At 46.6% G+C, this 21089-nt stretch overlaps 1 pseudogene; it reads right to left on the reverse strand.

Annotated features, from left to right (window-relative positions):
• Positions 1–10388: 10388 nt before the first annotated feature.
• On the reverse strand, positions 10389–21089 carry LOC123154927 (3-ketoacyl-CoA synthase 5-like; annotated as a pseudogene).

Below are 21089 nucleotides of genomic sequence, written 5' to 3' on the forward strand. Positions count from 1 at the left end.
ATGGATGCAATCAATTAATAAGGAAAAACTGAATCAATCATAGTACATAATAAGCATCATCGAATATAATCTCGAATACGTCGTCTCGAATAATAGATATAATCTCGAATACATCGTCTCGAATAATAGATATAATCTCGAATACATCGTCTCGAATAATAGATATAATATCGAATACATCACTAGCTAGCTAGCTAGCAAGCTAATAAAGATCGAATACTACAGAGTAATCTAGGCCACTCGCGGTTCCTGAGGTGCGGGCGGTGGACACCCAAAGAGAAGGAACCATCACTGGATCATAGCTCGGGTGATCTCCCAAAAGAATCTGCCAGGTATTGGAGAACCTGACATCCATAGCAGCCATGTAGCGATGGACGTGCTCGTCCTCCTCCCTGACACGGCGATGTACCACCTCCGGCGGGGCCGGCTCCCTCCGCACCGAAAGTGGCCCACGCGAACGCCACCAAAGGAGATGAGGGTCGACGACGGGACCCGGGGCCGGGTTCCTCACTAAGCGTCGCGCCCCTGAAGGTAGCACCTCCCAGTGCCAGCCCGGCGGAGCCCAGTCCCGGACATGGGTCCTCTGAAGCAGGACGTCGTCGCGAACGGGTCGACGGCGAGGATGCGGGCCGAGCATCGTCGACAACAAATACTGTATGCCGCAAAAGTAAAGTAACATTTTTTAAATGATGGATTGTGATTTCATATATGCAAATTCTAAATTTTATAACTAAAACTAACATTTCTAATATTTCTATAACTAAAACTAACATTTCTAATATTTCTATAACTAAAAAACATTTCTATATAACTAACATTTCCAATATTTCTATATAACTAACATTTCTATAACTAAAACTAACATTTCTAATAATTCTATAACTAAAAAACAGAAAGATTGCTAACAATTCTATAACAATGTGTGTGTGTGTGTGTGTGTGTGTCTGTGGTTGGCGGTCGGGGCAGGAGCTCACCGGCGAGGCGCGACGACGGTGGGCGGCGACGGGGACGGGGACGGAGACGGAGACGGGGCGGCGACTACGTATGGGAGGATGGGCCGGGCGGGGACGACGGGAGGACGGGGCGGGGCGCGGCGACGGGGCGCGGCGCGGCGACGGCGACGGACGACGACGGGGACGGCGACGGACGGCGACGGACGACGACGGGGACGGCGACGGACGGCGACGGGGCAGAGGAGAAAGAAGCAGGGAGAGATGAGAAACTGACAATTTTTTTGAAGTGTTATCTTATATATAACAACCTTTAGTACCGGTTGGAGCCACCAACCGATACTAAAGGTCTGTTTTGGCCAGGCCAAGCGGCGGGAACGGCACCCCTTTAGTACCGGGTGGTGGCTCCAACCGGTACTAAAGCCCCCCCCCCCTTTAGTACCGGTTGGAGCCACGACCCGATACTAAAGGGTGTGCGCTGCCAGGCGAGGGGCGTAAAAGTTTAGTCCCACCTCGCTAGCCGAGGGGCACTCGCACCTGCTTATAAGCCCCGCCGTCGCTGCTGTCTCGAGCTCCTCTCTTAAGCAGGCCTTCTTGGCCTACCTCTTCTGCGATGCCCTGTTGGGCCTACTGGGCTAGCGGGCCTGCATCCTGGCCCAACTAGAATTTGGATTTCTAGTCGTATGCCGGCCGTTGTGGCCCAGTAGGTGGGCTTTTTTTCTTATTTTTTTGCTTTATTTATTTTCATTTTATTTATTTTAGAGTTGTTTTTTGTTGTATTTAGAGTTTGTTTATGAATATTTTTGCTTTAGGTACAAAAAATTACAAACTTTCTGCTAGTACCGGTAGTTTACAAATTTGAATAGTTTAAATTTTGAATTATTTGAAATTTGTGTGAATCACTAGTTTATGAATAACTTAATTTTGAAAATAGATTTTTCAGTGATTCTTTTTTCTTATGTTTAATACTAGTGTGTTTTATCAGTATATTCAATTTGGTAATGCTTAGGTTATTTAAAAAATGAAATGCCTTTGTAACGGATGAGTTTTCGTCCGAAACCCTAGTACTTCGAAAGAGATTGTCCATTTTGTACACGAAGTGCATCCAGTTTTTGCGGTAACCCTCTCTACTTTTTTGCACATGCTATGTGGGTGAAATTATGATACCATGCCAACTTTCAACCTTTTCTGAGTTCATTTGAAATGCTTTTCAATTTCAGGGTCATTTAGCTGAAAAAATCAGTAAATGCATGAAAGAATTTGCTTGCACATAAAATTTCTTCGCGTTTCAAATGCCAAAACACATAACTAGCTACCCTAACTATTACAGAGATTCCCTCCTGGGTGTGAAACACAGAAGAAAGTGATGATAGTGAAGCCGATCACATCCCAGATCTTTGGGTGTGAAACTTTTTCTTCGCGTGTGTCCCTTTGCGCCGTAGCCATGGAAAATCTTCATCATTTAACTGGATGCTCGGGTCAATATTCACTGTGAATGGAGCAATTTCATCAAACTTTTCATAATCTCCTGACATGTCTGTCTTGTCATCCACTCCCACGATGTTTCTCTTCCCAGAAAGAACTATGTGCCGCTTTGGCTCATCGTACGATGCATTCGCTTCCTTATCTTTTCTTTTTCTCGGCTTGGTAGACATGTCCTTCACATAGAAAACCTGTGCCACATCATTGGCTAGGACGAATGGTTCGTCTGCATACGCAAGATTGTTGAGATCCACTGTTGTCATTCCGTACTGCGGGTCTTCCGTTACCCCGCCTCGTGTCATATTGACCCATTTGCACCGAAACAAAGGGACCTTCAAACCACGTCGATAGTCAAGTTCCCATATGTCCTGTATATAACCATAATATGTTTCCTTTCCCGTCTTGGTTTCTGCATCAAAGCGGACACCACTGTTTTGGTTGGTGCTCTTCTTATCTTGGGCGATCGTGTAAAATGTATTACCATTTATCTCGTACCCTTTGAAAGTCATTATATTCGAAGATGGTAACTGGGACAGCAAGTACAGGTCATCTTCAATAGAGGCGTCATGCATGGTACGTGTCTGCAACCAGCTGGCGAAACTCCTGGTTTGTTCACGTGTAATCCAGTCATCAGACCGCTCCGGGTGTTTGGAGCGTAGCAAATTCTTGTGTTCATCCATATACGGAGCCACCAAGGCGGAATTCTGTAGAACTGTGTAGTGTGCTTCAGTGAGAGAATGTCCGTCCATACATATTATTTGTTCCCCTCCTAGCGTGCCTTTTCCATCCAGTCTGCCCTTATGCCGCGATTCAGGAACACCAATCGGCTTAAGGTCAGGAATAAAGTCAATACAAAACTCAATGACCTCCTCATTTTCATGGCCCTTGGAGATGCTTCCTTCTGGCCTAGCACGGTTATGAACATATTTCTTTAAGACTCCCATGAACCTCTCAAAGGGGAACATATTGTGTAGAAATACAGGACCCAAAACGTTAATCTCTTCACATAGGTGAACTAGGACGTGCGTCATGATGTTGAAGAAGGATGGTGGGAACACCAACTCGAAACTGACAAGACATTGCACCAAATCATTCTCTAACCTTGGTATGATTTCTGGATCGATTACCTTCTGAGAGATTGCATTGAGGAATGCACATAGCTTCACAATGGCTAATCGAACATTTTCCGGTAGAAGCCCCCTCAATGCAACCGGAAGCAGTTGCGTCATAATCACGTGGCAGTCATGAGACTTTAGGTTCTGAAACTTTTTCTCTGCCATGTTTATTATTCCCTTTATATTCGACGAGAAGCCAGACGGTACCTTAATACTGAGCAGGCATTCAAAGAAGATTTCCTTCTCTTCTTTGGTAAGAGCGTAGCTTGCATGACCCTGATGTATGCCGTCTTTTCCGTGCATACGTTGCTGGTCCTCCAGTGCCTCATGTGTATCTTTTGTCTTTCCATACACGCCCAAGAAGCCAAGCAGGGTCACACAAAGATTCTTCGTCGCGTGCATCACGTCGATTGCGGAGCGGACCTCTAGGTCTTTCCAATAGGGCAGGTCCCAAAATATAGATTTCTTTTTCCACATGGGTGCGCGTTCGTCAGCGTCATTCGGAACAGGTTGTCCACCAGGACCCTTTCCAAAGACCACCTTCAAATCCTTGACCATATCATGTACATCAGCACCAGTACGGTGGCGAGGCTTCGTCCGGTGATCCACCTCACCTTTGAAATGCTTGCCTTTCTTTCTTACGGGATGCCTGCTCGGAAGAAATCGACGATGTCCCAGATACACATTCTTCTTACAATTAGCCAACTATATACTGTCGGTATCGTCCAAACAGTGCGTGCATGCGCGGTATCCCTTGTTTGTCTGTCCTGAAAGGTTACTGAGAGCAGGCCAATCATTGATGGTCACGAACAGCAATGCCTTTAGGTCAAATTCTTCCCCCATGTGCTCATCCCACGCATGTACACCTGTTCCATTCCACAGTTGTAAGAGTTCTTTAACTAATGGCCTTAGGTACACATCAATGTCGTTGCCGGGTTGCTTAGGGCCTTGGATGAGCACTGGCATCATAATGAACTTCCGCTTCATGCACAACCAAGGAGGAAGGTTATACAAACATAGGGTCACAGGGCAGGTGCTATGGTTGCTGCTCTGCTCCCCAAAAGGATTAATGCCATCTGCGCTTAGACCAAATCATACGTTCATTGCGTCATCTGCAAACTCCTTCCCGTACTTTCTTTTGATTTTTCTCCACTGCGACCCGTCAGTGGGTACTCTCAACTTTCCGTATTTTCTTACGGTCTTCTCTGTGCCATCGCATCGCCTTGGCATGCTATTTGTTTTGGAACAAATGTTTCAACCGTGGTATTATAGGAGCATACCACATCACCTTGGCAGGAATCTTCTTCCTGGGGCGCTCGCCCTCGACATCATCAGGGTCATCGCGGCTGATCTTATAGCGCAATGCACCGCATACTGGGCAAGCGTTCAAATCCTCGTACTCACCGTGGTAGAGGATGCAATCATTAGGGCATGCATGTATCTTCTGCACCTCTAACCCTAGAGGGCAGACAGCCTTCTTTGCTTCGTACGTACTCTCGGGCAATTCGTTGTCCTTTGGAAGCATATTCTTTATCATTACCAGCAACTTTCCAAATCCCTTGTCAGATACACCATTCTCTGCCTTCCATTGTAGCAATTCCAGTGTGGTGCCCAGCTTTTTCTTGTCACCTACGCAATTCGGGTACAGCAATTTTTTTGTGATCCTCTAACATGCGCTGCAACTTCTTTTTCTCCAAATCACTTGCGCAGTTTCTCTTTGCATCGGCAATGGCCCGACCTAGATCATCAACGGGCTCATCCGATGCCTCTTCTTCAGCTTCTTCCCGCATTGCCGGCTCAGCTTCTTCCTGCATTACCGGCTCAGCTTCTTCCCTCATTGTTGTATCATCGTATTCAGGGAACCCATAGCCAGGTAGGTGTCGTCGTCCTCTTCTTCTTCATTGTCTTCCATCATAACCCCTCTTTCTCCATGCTTGGTCCAAACATTATAGTGGGGCATGAAACCGGACTCAAACAGGTGGACGTGAATGATTCTTGACGCAGAGTAATTGTGACCATTCTTACAGCCAGCACACGGACAAGGCATAAAACCATCCGCCCGCTTGTTTGCCTCAGCCGCAAGCAGAAAAGTACGCACGCCATTAATGAGCTCGGGACAGCATCGGTCATCCTACATCCATTGCCGGCTCATCTTCAATACACAGCACCGAAAACACCAAATTAATACAATACATAAAGTTCATACATAAAGATCATACAACACTTAAATGCAACAAACAAATAACTCTCTACCTAAAGAATTTAAATGCAACAACAAATGTGATCAAGATCGCAACTAAGGTAACAATTGATACAACAGCATAATGATACCAAGCCTCACTATGAATAGCATATTTTCTAATTTTTCTAATCTTCAAGCGCATTTTCTCCATCTTAATCTTGTGATCATCGACGACATCGGCAACATGCAACTCCAATTCCATCTTCTCCCCCTTAATTCTTTTCAATTTTTCCTTCAAATCCTCGTTTTCTCTTCCAACTAAATTTAACCTCTCGACAATAGGGTCGGTTGGAATTTCCGGTTCAACTACCTCCTACATACAAATATCTATGTTAACTTGATGGGCATAATTTGTCATAAACACGAAATGCAATGAATAGTTTTAAAAAAGAATATACCACATCCGAATCATAACCCGGACGAGGGCCGCGGGGACGGATATCAAAACCATGGCACTATGTATAACAAACAACATATGGGTAAGATAATTATACAAGTAACTATATATCCAAATCACACAAACATCATTTTTTATATAAAACTTCATGAACAAAAGGCTCACCACAAGGTGGTGCCGGCGACGGGACGTTGCGAGCGATCGATGGTGGTTGCGACGGAGATTTAGAAGGTACTAAGTAAACCACACCTACATATGCAAACTAAGTGTTATTCTTTACCTCAAATTGCATATAAATCAAATACTAGCACATATATATAATTCCTCCCAAATTACTAAAACTCAAAAATCAATCACTATATAAAGCATTGCACGAGCTAATCTAGCAATGAGAGATGAAAGGACAAAGTTGCTAACCTTTGTGATCATTTGAATGGATGGGGGCCTTCAAATCTTGACAAATTTTGGGCAAAATGTGTGATGAGCTTGAGAGGAAGAGGAAAAAAAACAGAGAGGAGAGGGGAAAGGGGAAGAACAGAGCGATCTCGGGTGGACGAAGGGTCTATGTAGGACGACCTTTAATACCGGTTCGTGATAAGACCCTGTACTAAAGGTGCTGGAGGGGCCCCGGACTAACAACATCCTGCCACCACTCACTTTAGTACCGGTTCGTGGCACGAACCGGTGCTAAAGGTTCGCCACGAACCGGTACTAATGAGAGCGGCCGGCTAGCCGTTGGAACCGGCACTAATGCACATATTAGTGCCGGCTCAAATTCAAACCGGCACTAATGTGCTTCACGTTTGACCATTTTTCTACTAGTGACAATTCTTTTTAATTCATGAACATTTTTCAAGTTCATGATATTTTTTATTTAACCACCTTTTCCAAAACAAAACAAAAACTTGTAGTTAGTTTTACATAACTGATCAGTCAAGGACCGAGTGGTCTGTACGTATCAAGTTGATAGAAAAAACTAAGTAGCGAGTGAGAGAAACAGAGAGAACAGTTGTTGTACCGGATCATACTGGCGCCTTTAGCAGCCATCACAGTGAACCGGTGCCATGGAAGAGCCTGTCTCGTGGAAGAACCACCACTCACAATCTTTGGAGAACTCCTGTTCCATCAAGGCTTTGGGTATTTCTATGGCGTCTCGCTTGGCACTCCCTTATGACTCATTACTTTCTTGAAAATAGAAATATGGCTACCACCCATAATTGCTCTCTATGTGGAAGTGATGACTCATGGCCTCATGCACTTAAAGGTTGCTCAATGTAAAGGTGTGTACAGGCTCCTTCAAAAGAGGAATTTGTGGAATGCATGATAGAAACTAAAGAATGCAGCACCAAGCAATGGTTAATTACACTGATGGGCTTGTTATCACATGCAGACTTTACTCTAGTCCAAGTGACACTATTGAAAACTTCGGCGGCACGTCGAAAATTGATACAAGATAATATCTTCAAGCCACCCATGTCTACTCACATGTTTGTGAAAATCTTCATTGGTGATCTTGATCATATTCCAAATCGGAGACGAGACATATTGCTACTATAGGTGAATTTGGTGTTTGCCATGGTCTCCCCCGCATCATCGTTTCTTCAAAACTAATGTTGATGGTGGAGTCAACATGCAAGGTGGACAAGGAACGGTGGCTGCGGTATGCTCTGATCGTGATGGAAATATATGGGTTCATCTTCTATCACACTCAATGGAGTCATTGATGTTGCAGTTCTCGAGGCTATGGCATGCCATGAAGCTCATTCTTTAGCTTCTAATCTAATGGTGACCCACATTCTAATTTGTTCCGACAGTAACACCGTTATCAAGGATATTGAATCCAACACGGGAGGAGTTCATGGAGCGGTGATTAAGGAGTTGATTGTCAAAAAAAATGATTTTGAAGAATGCTAGTTCATCTACGAGTCAAGACGTTGAGACTTTGAATCTGATAGTGTAGCTAAAATTTTCTTGTATCTTTATTTTGTAGGCATGTGTGGCTTGGTGATCCACATGATTTTTTAAGAACCCCTGAGAACATCATTGTGAATGAAGCATGATGAAGTTTCTGGAAAAAAATGTTGCTCGGGCAAGAGGTGCAGGTTTAGTAGCAGCGACTCTTATTGAATCCGTCCTAAAAGCCTGATAAATCACAAGTGGCCCAATCAAGCCACAAAATGGCATCAAAGCAATGACATATGACTATCATACTTGGAAATGAAAAATAGCGAGGACATGGTCTAGGAACCAATCCACTCATTATCTTTCTCTATCCTTCATTTTATTAGAGATGGCTTATTCACAGTTTTTTTATTAGAGATGGCCATCCATGCGCGCATGGCCCCCGCCCAATATGTTCTGCATTTAGGGTCATGTTTGGTTACCCAAGGTCAATTTGTGTTTTCTGGAAGCTTAACCCAACGGAGGCTAGCTGGAGAACTATGTTGTGCACTGTGCTTGGTTGACCACAAAGGTGTATGTTTCATGTACGTAGAAACACAAAGCATTGTGTTTGGTTGCATGACTGTGCTCTCTATATGCAATGTTCGGCTGTTTGGTTACGTGCACGCCGATGGTTAATCTCAGCTCCTGTGCACATAGTGAATTTACCACACACTACTACATTTGAACTTTGTCTATGAGCGTTCAATAAAAAAACTTACAACATGAGACTTGCGTAGAACAATGAGATGAAGGTAGTGATCAAAGAAAATTGAAAGCAATCAACCGTGTGTTATTAATTTGACAAAATTCATCTACCAGAATAGGCACGCATGAATATGTTATTACAGTACAACGGGAAGATATAGATCTATTTGTCTACAACCATCGAAACAACTGATGCCTTCCCACCCACCCAGGTTCAAGGCATGGTACTTGCAATTTGGGTTTGTTGCACCAATTATACTGTATGGGGTTCCCTTACAGTCTTTCTGTCAAAAAAAAACATGAAAGTTGCGTGAAACAATGAGATGGACCCACTCCTAAAAAAAGCTCAAACAGTCGACCATGTGCAATGAATTTGAATTTTTTTTGTCTACAAAGCTATAAACATTAACATGAAATTGAAGATTTACAGTCAACATAAGTACTATCCGGTCATAGGGAATGGAATCGCAACGTCGATGTGCATCTTTTTTGTGTAGAATTTATTTCAATTCAAGCACCATTGTGTAGATTAGAACGGATTAGGTGGAAAAGATTATGGAAGACAAGGAGAATATCCCACATGCGAAGCTACTTACTAGGCTGCAACGAGAGAGCCACCACGTGCACTCCCTTGTGGTTGCTCAGGCCTAGCTCGGATGAACACTCGAGGCAGGAGAGAGTGCTTTGAGCTTCGTGCCATACAGCTCAGCCTTACCCGTGGGCACAAAACAGGCCGTTTTTCTATTGTCCCGAACCACGTGTATGAAACTTTGTGGGAAACCAAACACGTCTGAAAAATAACTACTAAAGTAACTTTGTATATCTTGTTTGTGTCTAGACATTATGTCAAGACAAATTTTGAAACCTAACTTTTGTGACTTCTTCACCTATGGTTGCAATATCCAACTTTTTTAAATCATATTCATACTTGCTTACAATTTTTCTACAGGAAAATAGTCCTTTGTTGTCGGGCTGTTCATACTTCCAACATCTCCTGTAACCTATAGGAGATTGGTTTACTGATCAAGTCGCAGTATCATCGCATGTTGTAGTCGAGCCACCAAAGTCATCTGAACCTGAATCACACCAGTGTGTTTCAGATGGAAACATCAGGACATCCAAGGTGCTATCACCACGAGTGTTACTCTTTATGTTTCATCATCCGTAAACCATAATGGACTAGTGATACAACCCGAAGGTTTGAAAGGAAGTCGAGAGTTGTAAACACTACAGGCAGACTGCTCTTAGTGTTGTATAGATTCGTAACTATTCACTGCCATACACTTTTAGAGTTCCTACGTGGAAACAGTTTGCAAATATATCTCTGAAATTCAAGAGGTACGTGTTGATCGAGTGACATGTTAAGACTTTTGAAAGTGTTGTTGCCGGGGTGCCACCAATTGCAAGAAAGAATGTTGTGCCTCTTGGTTCTTCCAAAGCCAAAGAAGAAGAAGAGCACATAAAGAGGAAATAGAAGACCAGAATCGCCGCCGCCACCTTTGAGCTAAAACGGAACGCTGGATGACAAACACAGCCATTGTGGACTCATAAACTTAACATCCAATAAACTCAAGCTTATTCTACAAGCATTGATGCCAGTTTCGACCTTCTCCGCTCAGATGCAATCTAGTCGTTGTCAGCACATGCAAGAACACGATAAGAGAAAATATTTTGGTGCCACGATAACTTGTGGCTTTTCAGGATATTTTCCATAGCTTTATATTAGACCGACACGGACACCCAAGATGACACAAGACAATAGGATGCCATCCGGAATACAACTCCAACCCTGATTTTCAAAACTAAACGGTGTGTTTGGAAACCAAAGTATTTTTGTAGTTTTTAAAAAATACTATGGTTTATGAAAAAACCTTGGTATTCAATACTTTGAATTGTTTGGATGAAAAAAATACTGCAGTTTAACAAACCGTGGTATCTCTTAAACTGTGGTCTTTTTGTTGTATATAAAAAAGAGGTCCCGACCTCTTTTTAAAAAACTGAGAAACGCTGACTGGGCGCTCTCTCTGTCCATGTCGTAACTAGCTCGGTCTTTGATTGATTACAATAGATAGCTCTACTACTACTGCTGCTACAGATTCTGGCATCTACTAGGAGAGAACATGCCCGTGCAAGGCTACATGCATACGGTGGCCATTAGCACAAGCTGATCCGTGAGTGTTGCTGAGCATGCATGCAACGCGTAACAATCTGTACAAACCAAAGAAAGCAGAGAAAAACTGCCACTTGCCAAACACCTTAGCAGTATTATCAAAACTGAGAAAATATATGTTTTTCAGAAACTGAAGTATTTGTTGCCCACCTATTGAAATACTGAAGTTTTAGAAAACCATGGTCTTTGAAAAATGGTGTTGCCAAACTAGGCCTAAGTAATTACAAAAAATTAAGGTTTCTCACGACATCTCATGTGATTATTTAGGTGATTGTGTTGGTTTTTGCACTTATTATGTAGTACTCCCACCATCCCAAAATATAGTGCATATTAGAATTTTTAAAGTCAAACTTTGACCAAGTTTATTAAAAAAAATCAACATCTATGATACCAAATCAATTTCATTAGATTCATGCAATATATTTTTATTTAATATCGTACATATTTGGCAGTAGACAGAGATAATTTTCTCCATAAACTTGGCCACAATTCATGAATTTGACTTATTTTAGCAAGTCGGGAATGTCCACCGGATACCTGTGGATAGACGTGGTCCATGGCCCATCGGTCTCGCAGGCAGCTGATTGGATGCACTCCCACAGTACGCTGTTGCACTTGAACCCTGAGCCGAAGCCGATCATCCAAATGCGGTCGCCCTTGCGCATCCGGCCTTTGGCCTCGACGTAGGCGAGCTCGTACCACAGCGAGCTACTCGACGTGTTTCCGAACCGGTGAAGTGTCATCCGCGACGCCTCCACCTGCTCGTCGGAGAGGAGGAGCTTTTTCTGCAGCTGGTCTATGACGGCACGGCCGCCGGCATGAATGCACATGTGCTCGAATGCCGTGGAGAAGTCCGGGATGTAGGGCTTGATGCGCGCGCCAAGCACCTTGCGTGCGATGAAGGAGAGGACGAAGAGTGTTAGCCCAGAACTACTCGCTAGCACTCGAGTACACTGATACACGACCGGCGGAAGAGCCAAGTGCTACTACTGCCTGCGCTCAGCACACTAGCGAAGCACACACACTCACTAGTGCTGCTTACACACACACGCACATGGAAGAGAGAAGCTCACGGACACACTAGCTGTTGTGAAGCTCAAATGGATTTGGAATGGAATGAGTTACATCGATGGAACACAGCTCCTTATATAGTGGTCACGAACCGACCTAAGCAAAATATCTGCTAGCTATGAAGTAAGCACTTGCGTCACATACTAGCTTATCTAGTAAGCTTCGTTTCTACTACTACTACTGCCTTAACTAGTAAGGAATGCAAAAGCTGTTGTTGCCGACCTGCACCTTCTGCATGCTAGCTAAGTGACCGCTTGTGCTGCTGCCGCCGCTGTAGCCACGCATGCATCTAGCCATGCATGCATCGGAGACAGGGTTGGGCCCACAATCTCCCCCTCAACCATGTCGGAGGGTCTTGATGTCGATGATCCCGATCTTGTTGCGCGGTTCTTGGAACTCGACGCAACCAAGTACCTTCGTTGGGATGTCCGCCTTCTCGGCGGCCCGTACGCCCTGTTCGTGCTTCTTGATCTCGGGTGCTGCGATCGTCTCGCGGGCTCGAGAAGGTCCCCCTAGGCTTCGGAACCTGTGTGGATCGCCACCATTTTTGTTGGCATCGAACAAGTCTGACCGCGCTGTTGACGGGGACATGAACTGCCCGGGAACCACCTCGCTTGTGGGCGTCAGTGTTCCTGGGGTCGTAGTTCCTGATGTCACACTGCCCGGGAACTCCCTTCCCGGGGTCTTCGTGTCGGACGTCACGCTACCCGGGAACTCCCTTCCCGGGGATGACTTGTCGGACATCGGACTACCCAGGAATTCCCTTCCTGGGGTCGTCGTGCCAGACGCCGCACTGCCCGGAGTGGCTCCTCTCAGGGTAGCGAAGTCCTTGGTGTTCTTCCCATCAGACTTGCTTGTCGGGTCTCCTCCGACAGTTGTGAGTCGTGCCTTCCGCACGGACTCGATGGACCCCGAGCGCGTCAGGGTTGCTGCGTGGCTGACCATAGAGCACCGCGCCTCCTGCACAGCCTCGATGGTCGCCAGAGTCACGGTCGAGGCCTTGCCGCCCCATGACCGTCTCTTCATGGCCTCCCAGCTGTTGAGGCCCGTCGAAGAGTGCCGTGTTGCCCACACGGGCTTGCAGAACCCCGAGAACCTGGTTGTCGGGGTGTGGCCGACCTGAGAGTATCGTGCCTCTTGCACGGTCTCACTGGTCACCAGCATCATGGTTGGGACGTGGCCCACCATATACGTCGTTGCCGTGCCTCCTGACACGGGCTTATTGGGTCCCGAGGATGTCGGGTACGCCTTTGCCGTGCCAACTTGCATGGGCTTGTCGGGTCCCGAGGATGTCGGGGCCGCGATTGCCATGCCAACTTGTACGGGCTTGACCAGCGTCGCAGGGAACGTGGTTGCCGGGGTGTGGCCCCCCCCACACCCGGGTCTTCATCTCCTCCCAATCGTAGTCTCCCGAGAACGTTGTTGTCGGGGAGAGCGCTACCGATGTGGGGAGGGGATTAGTTGAAGAGCTCCGTGCCTCCCGCACGGACTTAACGATTGCCGGCACCGTGGTTGCCGGAGGTGCTGCGCCCTCCTGCACGGCTTCGATGCTTGTCGGGGCCATGGTCTCCGAAGGCGCTAGGCCCTCCTGCATGGTCTCGACGCAAGCCATCATCATTGCTGGCCCATCGTCCTCTTCAGCCTCGACGAGGTTCGCCGCGGCTGCGGCATCCTCGTCAGCCATCCTCTTGCGGCACTCACGGGCCCAGTGGCCCTTGATGCTGCAATATCGGCACTTGTCTCGGTCGTCGTTGCCGGCACCTCGCCAGGCTCCACCCTGGGTGCGACCGCCGCCTCTGCTGCTCTGGGCACCGCCACCACGTCCTTGACGCTTCCTCGCCTCCCACTTCTTTGAGAATAGGAGTTGTCCTCCGCCGAAGCTCTCGCGGCCGTCGTCAAGACGGTCCTCGACCACCCGCAACCGGCCCGTGAGCTCCTCGATGGAGAGCTCGCTCAGGTCAAGCAAAGTCTCGATGGAGACCGCTACCTGAGCGAAACGAGGTGGAACGACGCGGAGAAATTTCCGCACGACTCTCGCATCGTCCATGGTGTCGCCGAGCGCGCGGAGCTGTGACGCAAGGCTGGAGATCCGCATGGCGAAGTTGTCGACGAGCTCGCCCTCCTTGAAGGTGATGTTCTCGAAGTCCGCCCGCAGCTTCTGCGCGTTCGCCTCGCGCACGCGGTTGCTGCCGAGGCGCTGGGTACGGATGGCTTCCCACGCCTCCTTGGCGCTTGCCTTCGCCGCGAGCATGCCGTGCATCTCCGGCGGCGTGGCGCGCATGAGGGCCGCCACGGCTTTCCTATCCTCCTTTCTCTCGATCAGGTCGTCCTCCATGGGAGCCCAGAGGCTCGCCGCATGAAGGTTGCACTCCATGATCAATGCCCACTCGCTGTAGTTCGAGCGCGTGAGCATCGGGAAGGTGATGGGCACGCTACCGCTGATTGCGGTCTCGCGCATGATCTCCCTAACCACGACCTCACCGCGATGGCCGCGCCTGGAGCGGCTGTGCCCTCGCCGCTCCTCCGGAGCCGGTGACTGGGAGCCGTCCTGTGATGGCCGCGACTGGGAACTACCCGAGGTGCTGCGCTGCTGCACTCCTTTACCACCGGCCATGGCTACCACAACCAGAGGCTCTGATGCCAATTGTTAGCCCAGAACTACTCGCTAGCACTCGAGTACACTGATACACGACCGGCGGAAGAGCCAAGTGCTACTACTGCCTGCGCTCAGCACAGTAGCAAAGCACACACACTCACTAGTGCTGCTTACACACACACGCACATGAAAGCTAGAGAGAAGCTCACGGACACACTAGCTGTTGTGAAGCTCAAATGGATTTGGAATGGAATGAGTTACATCGATGGAACACAGCTCCTTATATAGTGGTCACGAACCGACCTAAGCAAAATATCTGCTAGCTATGAAGTAAGCACTTGCGTCACATACTAGCTTATCTAGTAAGCTTCGTTTCTACTACTACTACTGCCTTAACTAGTAAGGAATGCAAAAGCTGTTGTTGCCGACCTGCACCTTCTGCATGCTAGCTAAGTGACCGCTTGTGCTGCTGCCGCCGCTGTAGCCACGCATGCATCTAGCCATGCATGCATCGGAGACAGGGTTGGGCCCACAAAGAGAAGCTGCTCGGATGCCGGCAGGACGAGCGGCCCGATCTCAGTGATGTTGGCCTGGAGCGAGCTCCCTGCGACGACCATCAGGTTCTTGCTGAGGTTGATCCCGACGTTCCCTTGGTCGTCCTCCTCCTGGAACACACACCGGTAGGCACCATCGTCGTTCGCGCCCGTGAAGGTGCGCACAACGTGCTTGAGGCGGAACCGGGCATTCACGGGGGATGTCGACAGCAGTGCGGCCACTCCGCCGACACGGAACAGGCAGTTGGGCAGGAGCATGGCACGCTCGTTGCGGACGTAGTAGTTCGGCGTGATGGTCTCCGTGGAGACGACCAGCGCGCAGGCGCCTCGGGGAAGAACTGCAATGATTTTAAATTTTTAGTTTCAACGATATTTTAGCGGTTGCGGAAATCACTAAATTTCACTGAAATCCAGTATTTTGGTTTTCATTTCGGCTAAAGGATTGGAATTTTCAATTGAAATTCACTAGGATCCAACAAATTGTTTGAAACAATATTATATATATATATATTGAATTTGTGTGTACTGCCGAAATTGTTGAAATATTTTGACCGAAACACAATTATTATGTATGTACCAAAATTTCAACGAAATTGCACTGAAAGTGAGAACCTGCAACCCATGCCGGAGAGGTTGATGCTGCGGATGTCGCCGCGCAGGTTGTACTTGTTGACGATGATGTCGACCAAGGACGGCGTGGGGCAGAAGAGGCTGCAGTTGAGGACGAGCGCGCAGATGGCGTCTGGAGCGACGCCCGTCTTGGTGAGGAGGTCGTCAATGGCCGAGAAGACGACGAGCTCAAACTCGGCGCGGGCGTTCTCGAGGGTGCAGTACTCGTGCGTGGGGACGTAGTTGTGCGCCGCCGGCAGGCATGTCTCCTCCCCGAGGCCGGAGCGCTGCAGCAGGCGCGACATTAACCGGACGCTGCGGTCGTCGATGGTGGGCGTATGCTTGGTGTGCTCGACGAAGGAGGCCATGGGGATGCGGCCGAGCGGGCGGTTGGAGGAGGAGTGGAAGCAGGCGTAGTCGACCAGGTACACCGCGCGCGGGCGAAGCATGAGGTGCACGGTGGCCGCTGCGGCCGGGACGAACCCCGCCAAGAAGAGGTGCGCTGGCTGAAGCTGGAGCTCACGGAGCCAGCTGATGAGCTCTGCTGGTCGGAGCCGCACCAGGGCGACGAGAGAGTAACTGGAGATTGCGGCGGCGACAACGGCGAGGAAGTTGTCCATGATGCGCTGGTACACGGCCTTGAGGCGCATGCTACTATTTTTTGAAACGTTGAGGCTCATGCTGCTTGGTTACGTACGTGTGGTTGTTTATGTTTTTCTTGTATGAGGGGCTACTTACATGTGGGTGTCTTTGCGTTTAGAGCATGCACTTATATAGTTGAGGTCATGGCTTCGGTGCTGCAGATCATGCCCGAATTATAGACGATGTGTGGGGAGCCTGCTTCGTCTCTGTCGACGGTACATGTGGACTCACTTGTGACCTCGACAGTGGTTATTATGGCGCCACCCACACCACCACCGTCGAAACCCAGCGTGGAGGATTGGCCGTTTGGGCGCATGTGTCTTCCACTTGCCTGAGCTCATCGGCCAGATGGTTCCCACGGGTGACTAGGTTGCGGCGTCCCGTGCATTGGCACCTAGGATCTCTTCACTAAAAAGCTTCGTGGATTCATCGCCAGCTCGGAGGTTGCTAGACCTACATCTACCAATATGATAGCAATCGGAGACAAGAGAAAGAGGGTGTGCGCTAGCCATCGTTCCGGCATCCTAAGGACAAATCATTCAAGAGCAAAAGTAAGAAGAGTGGCACTATTGGGAAGGTGTCTTCGGCTGCTTGACGGACGGTTTTTTTGGGGCGGGGGGGGGGGGGGGGGGGGGGGGGGGGGTTATTGTGTTTGATGTCTTTGTCGATGTGTTCTCGATGGAGGTTTCTTTGGGATGTTGTGATCCACGTGCCAGGGGTTTGTAGTCGTACAGGGTTGGGGTGTTTGTTCATTTGCTAAGTGGTAGTTAAGATTCATGATTTGGGAGTAGTCCCCATGTGTTCATGTTGTAATGTTTTTTGCCCGGTCTTCCATCAATTAAATGGGTAATTTGCTTCTGCTTAATTAATGAGCAAGGCAAATACATTGCCTCTGTCGAAAAGAAAAAAGTAGTCCGCTTTTGCTATTATCTAGATGACAGATTTTTAAATTTATTCCTCCTTAAAAAATATTTTAAATTCTTTTAATATTATATATGTTTCTGTTTGCCGGGAAAAGGAAAAAACAACACATAACAAAAAACCAGTCACATGTTAAACAATTGGGCACTATTTAGCCAGCGGTAGGTGTTGTTCAATTGATGATTCTGGCTAGCAGCGAATTGATGGGTAAGTCAAGCAATTCACTTATAGTATATCGGATGGGTAAGTCAGTGGTCAGGCGTTTTCCGTTTGATGATTTTGGTTAGCAGCGAATTGATGAGACGATGTTGTTGGTGCCCTGTAGGGTATGATTTTAATTAAATACTGATGTGATGTGGAAAATGTCGAATACTACATGTGAGGTCAAGTCACTGTTTTCATTAAACTCTGATGTTGAAAAAAAATGTTGACACCAACCGTTGGCTGATTTTCTTAAAGAACTAAAGAAAAATTGCGGCCAGGAAATGTTGAATCCTAAACAAGGTACCATTTTCGTTAAACTCTGATGTTGAAATAATGTATTGACACAAACCATTGGCTGATTTTGTTTTTAAGTAACTAAAGAAAAAACGCGTCCAGGAAATCTTGAACCCTATTTGCTAAAGGTGGCTTCATGGTACGGCTCCAAGTAATCAGGACATGACACAAAAGGACACTACTTTTCACTTTCTTTTCGGAAAAATTTACCAATACATAGTTGATACGTCCATATATTTCTGAGTCAGACTACGTGATGGTAATGCTCGATCTAATTAATGGTTAACATTACTAGTTGTACATTTCAAAAAGGGAGACTTAGAGGTATCAATTTCTTTATCAGCCATGTTGCACATTTCCATCAAGTACACGTGCACATTTTTTTAAAAATATACAAAAGTCGGGTTGCGCATACCTACACAAGAAAATGCACATTTTTTGAAAATATGTAACCACCATATTTTCTTGCATAACGATCCACATTCGTTGAATGATAATAAATAAGCGCATTAACAAATAGACCCTCTTTAATAATATGTGCAACTTTAGTTATAGAGGAGTATAAAACTTGGTAATATCACATTTCCAGCAATGACTTATTTTATATTTGTGGACTTGATACGATGCAAAGAGTTAAATGGCACAAAGCTATATATACAAAACTACAGATTTTGTGGCTGCAGTTTCGCAGCATGCCCAAATAGCGTGGTCGATGGGAAAACCATAGGTTTTGTCCTGATCTTTCACATCATGTCCAAATCGCACAGTTGAGGCATTTTATCAATAAAAATGACAATCTGGTCCGACCCGACAATGCATCCTTGCTAGTTTGTTTACATGCCCTCCCCTCATATGTACTCCTCATCCTCCTCTTCTCCTCTCTCTCCAGCATTGGATCTATGATTGCAGTAATTTTTTTAGGATGAGGAATATTGACATTTGTAGTTGTACGATCCCTGTTCGCACTGGTCGCCATTCAACTGATTCCATGTTCACTAGACGGGGTCACTTTATAGGACCTATCTAGATCTCCCACTCAGGGCAATTACAATTTTTATGCATGTGTCTGTCTGCACCTCCATCGGTCGCCTCTTGGGGGGGGGGGGGGGGGGTTAAGTCATGAATATTACTTGAGGATACTAGACGGCTACTGGAGGCACAAGACCCTGATGAACCATTGATATGCCATTAGTTCCACCGCTTCCATCTCCCAACTGGATCCTTTTTTCTGAATTTCCAATTGGCATTAGGGATATTGTAAACCATATGTTTTGGTCTACATGTCTACTGACTGGGATTCAAAGTGGCATTGATTTGCATGGGGTCACTGGGTACCTTCACTTTCCTTGGTTTATCATTTAGTTAAACATTGATGTGATGCTAAAAATGCCAGCTGGAACATATCACGTCAAGTCACTATCTGCTCATGACAATGATGTTTTTTTAGAAACACGGTACAAATGCAAATGCTTACAAACACATACATACACTCATCCCTATGGATGTATGCACGCACACCCTACCCCTATGAGCACCTCCGAAAGACTGAGCCGATGGGTCTTGAGGTTGACGGTCGATGGGAACGTCGCCTCCCACTGAAAGAATATTCCACATTTATGAGACACCAAAGCATCTAACCTAGAGTTTGACCCCAAGTCTGCCCTCCTAACCATCCAACCACAGGTTGGTTCTCCATGACAATGATGTTGGTGCTCCACTGGAAGGCTAAAATTTTTATTAAACTTCATTGTTGAAAAAAAGTATTAGCATGGATCAGTGGTTGACTTTTTTTGAGGAACTACGGAAGAAACGGGGCAATTTGCATGATTGTAATGAAATTTTGAATCATATGATGATAAGAGAGGAGGCTGCAAAATGCCACATGATTAGTTCCAATTAGTATTTAAATGGGCCTGACTTAGGAGCAAGATGTGCACATATATCACCGCGTATTCTCTTAACAATGCATGCATTTTTTTCCTTTCATGTTCACAACGATGGTTGTATGATCAGTCGCTCGAATTAGAGAAAAAAGGGGATATGCAGCAGGGTTGAATTGAGCGGGCAACCCATGTGCACGGATGACAATACAATACTAAAGTATATACCTGTTGCATATCCCCTTTTAGCGCACGGGCTGCCCCCTCAACTCTTCCAGTAGGTGTTGACCCCTGGTAAACATCTTGGGTGAAATGGAAGTATATCATACCTATCCAGACATCAAACACCTTCCTCACATTTGACTTTTGATTTCAGTCTTTGGTGAAATGGAATAGTGTATCTTGTGGCTAAACCTTGTTTCTATTATGGTGCCAACAAAATTGAAGATAATTAGTTTTTTCGTATTAAATTCCAAGTTCTTTAATCCATAATTGTATAAAGCCATCAATTTGTGATCATAGTGGATGCTCTTATTATATGGAAGGTGCAATGAAGCGATGGTGCAACCAAGGGGGAAGATTCATAGCATGGCAAACAATCTTCGACTAGGGTGTGATGGTTGATTGGGTATGATAGTTCCCCTCTTCTCTCAGTGCCTATGGATGCCACATCCCCTCCTTGTTGTCGTAGGTAACAGTGCTTTTTTGGGTGTTTTGTTTGAATGGTTTGATAGGCTATTAAATGATCATTGGTATCCTCGACTATTGCTTTCGGTAGAAAGTAGGGCCATATATATGGCCTTTACACAGTAGCCAAGGGGTTATTTTCCGTTCTCCAGAAACTTCTTCAGTGAATTATATCATGGCTTATGTTGTCCTACTACTTGTTGTGCATGTGCCCCACAAAAAGGAGCAGAAACAACTCCATGAAAGGTGCATCCTGACAATGCTACATCAAGGTAATGACAAAAGGTAACATACTCTAGGTACATCCAATTAATTAACTCGATGGTGGGTGTATGCTTGGTGTGCTCGACGAAGGAGGCCATGGGGATACAGGCTAGCAGGCGGTTGGAGGAGTAGTGGAAGCATGCGTAGTTCATTAGGTACACCATGCATAGGCGAAGCATGAGGTACACGGTGGCCGTTGCGGCCAGGACGAAGCCCTCCAAGAACAGGTGCACCGGCGGGAGCTCACGGAGCCAGCTGATGAGCTCCGCTGGACCGAGATGCACCAGGGCGACGAGCCGGGATGTGGTGACAACGGCGAGGATGTTCTCCACTATGTGCTGGTACACGGCCTTGAGGCCCAT

Source organism: Triticum aestivum, chromosome 7A (assembly GCF_018294505.1).
Source record: "Triticum aestivum cultivar Chinese Spring chromosome 7A, IWGSC CS RefSeq v2.1, whole genome shotgun sequence".
Taxonomy (NCBI): Eukaryota; Viridiplantae; Streptophyta; class Magnoliopsida; order Poales; family Poaceae; genus Triticum; species Triticum aestivum.